The sequence below is a fragment of the Spinacia oleracea genome, chromosome 6 (assembly GCF_020520425.1).
Source record: "Spinacia oleracea cultivar Varoflay chromosome 6, BTI_SOV_V1, whole genome shotgun sequence".
NCBI lineage: Eukaryota > Viridiplantae > Streptophyta > Magnoliopsida > Caryophyllales > Amaranthaceae > Spinacia > Spinacia oleracea.
The window spans coordinates 86,185,502-86,188,356 of record NC_079492.1 but is presented as its reverse complement, the minus strand read 5'-3'; positions in this window follow the sequence as shown (position 1 = coordinate 86,188,356).

Genomic DNA, 2,855 nt, shown 5'->3' with positions numbered 1-2,855 from the left:
TAGTAATATGCTTAGAGAGGTCTGGCGTCGATGTCCTTCGCTCGCTCCTTGGGTTGAATTCTATTATGCCCGGGCGGCTAGGTTGTATTATGAGGGCTCTGTCTTGCTTTCTTCCCAGGGGGTTTAGCAGGGTGATCCTTTGGGGCCTTTGTTGTTTGCGCTTACCTTGCATCCGCTTATCCATCTGATCAACGAGAAGTGCAATCTTGATTTTATGGCTTGGTACCTCGACGACGGTACCATTATTGGGGACACTGCTTTGGTTTCTTCGGCTTTGCAAGTGATCACTACTGAGGGTCCGGCAATGGGGTTGCATTTAAATGTTGAGAAAACGGAAATCTTTTGGCCTACTCCTGACCCGAGGAGCTACGATTCCACACTTTTCCCTCCTAGTATTGCCCGCCCCAGGGATGGAGTCTAGCTTCTGGGTGGGCCAGTTAGCTTGAAGGCTGTGAGAGGGTCGAAAAAGCACGAGGCGAATGCATGACCTCGTCCCTCGTGGGCGTGACGTCGTCAGATCAAGTGTAATTGGATTTCCTGTGAGTTTACACCCAATCGACTAGTAATATAGGAGTCGCCATTCAGTTTTTAACGACAATGAGAAAAACTGACAAAACCCGGTTATCGTGACATAAAGGGAGTGTAATTATGTTCGACCACGACGGCCATAGGTTCCCTTGTGATCCCTGGTGTGGGGATCGCTCAACGTACACCCGCAGGGCAGAGATTGAGAGTTCGGGGGACTGTAGCTACCGAGAGGAGTGCTCATCGATAATACTCCAGAGGCAGGTTATCCTTACTAGCTCAGCATAAATAATTGAAGGGACATGCGTTAAACTATTAAACTATTCTGAATTGATTTTAGCATTGAGACTTGTACCGTGGGATGGTTAAACTCATGGTGCGACGTAGGCTTGTGTGGCCTAACAGCGCGTATTAGAACATTCCTCCAGGTGTTGGGATATCATTATTATTTTTTGCATTGGAGTACTTTGTCACGCCTTGTTCAGGTGCTCGAACAAGTGTAGCACCTTTTGCGTGGGTGTGCACGGCTTATTACTTCGTTCGATGCGAGGATTCATAGATGTTTCTTTCTTATTTTTTTTTTATCCTTGATTTTTCTTTCGCTTTTGCTTTGGAATGACGTAGACTGTGTAACGGGCGCTTGTAGGGCGAGCGTTATGTGCAGTAGTTTGATCGGAGTTTTGGTGACTCGCGATTTTCAGTTACCCTTGTTAGTGGGGTGACTTTATATATTCTAAGTAGCGCTTAGAATTTGGGAGGGGTTGTAGCCATTCTAAGGTTCGTTTTACATGATCAAACCTTAGGGTTGTGCCCCTATGACGTGTGTATAGCATTAGCGTCGAGAATTTGCGATAAAATCGTCATTTCAAGCATTTTTTAGAGTGTTTTTCTCAAGCCCCCAATTGTAGCTACGGGATTGGCTTGGTGCTATAATGCTTGGCATACGTTTTTATGCATTCATGGTGACATGGATCATAAATAGTTTGAACCAGACTCGTTTAGTGTAAGGTACGTTCGAGTAGTGATTTGCTACTTCTCTTGTAAATGTTGTATTGTGCGACATTGCCATGGTCAAGGTAGTCACATGTTAAAGTGTGCCTTGACCAAAAGCTAGGTGCCTTCCTTTACCCATAATCATATTTAGAAATCTTTTTGACTCACTTGCAACATCGAGATAAACGCATACTTAGCTTAAACCAACGACACTTTATTATGTTCGAAAAATTATTTGAAATCCGAGTCCTACTGTGTACAATCCGAGGTGTCCTAAGTAAGTTGACTTATAGAGGGTTCATACAGGATTACATGAGTGAATCAAAATACTGTTACGATTTTCGGAATGTTGTCTAAGGATTTGCTGGAAGCCAGGGTGCAGGCGTCAAGATATTACTTGTGCCCGTGTGGCACATGCTTTGGGCTTTTAGGGCCATCTTTTCCATTGCGGGAATATAAACCGTTTTCAAATCGACTTAGATTTACTTGGTGTATGTCTGCACAAAAGGTCAAGGTATACTTAGTTCTTTCCCTAGCTCTTTCATTTCAATTTTTAGCTCCCAGTTGCTATTATGTCTTCTCATTAATGATGCTTTCAGATTTCGATTTTAGATGCCCGTGTCATATGTCTGAGTAGGGTGAGCCTTGGTTAAGTGCCAAGTCCTATTGACAATGTCTGATTTTTTGAAAGGGGATTCGCAAGCATTTGAATTACCATGAACGGGTGCCTTGAGTTCGGAGGAACGATGGGGAGATGCCGTAGAACAATCCTCTTTATTGCAAGCTTATTGCCTTTACTACTTATTGGCGATTATGACTGTGTCTAGTGGTGAAAGAAGGTCTTAAGTGAGTTACTTTGCTTTAGGGAGGGTCAAGTCGAGTACTTTTAGAGGTCATGGACGCTCGCGCTAGCCCCCATTCAATTGAGGCAAAGCGATCTTTTGAGTATTGGCTAAGTGCCTAGGAGTGTGAGTGCTCCTTCTGGCAAGGGTACGTGCCCTTATTACTTTTCGATGTGTGCTCATTTTGGCATCTTGATGACTTGGATTCTTCCTTTGACTTTAAATTTTTCTTTCGACTTGGATTGCAAGTAACTAAATTTCAATAAGGGACTCTATTTTTTATTCTTGTTATTCTATAGGCTTTAACATTTTTGCAAATTGGTTGGACCGAATCATGGATTGTGAAGGAAATAATGCCCTTGGTCTAAGTATGCATTTAATGTTAAGTCTAATAAATGCGGTTCAGTATTAATTAACAAGTTAATAATTTAGTGAGATCAAGTGAGCTGAATGCCTAGCTAGAGGCCGCTTCAGTTCAAGTGGAATTAATGATAT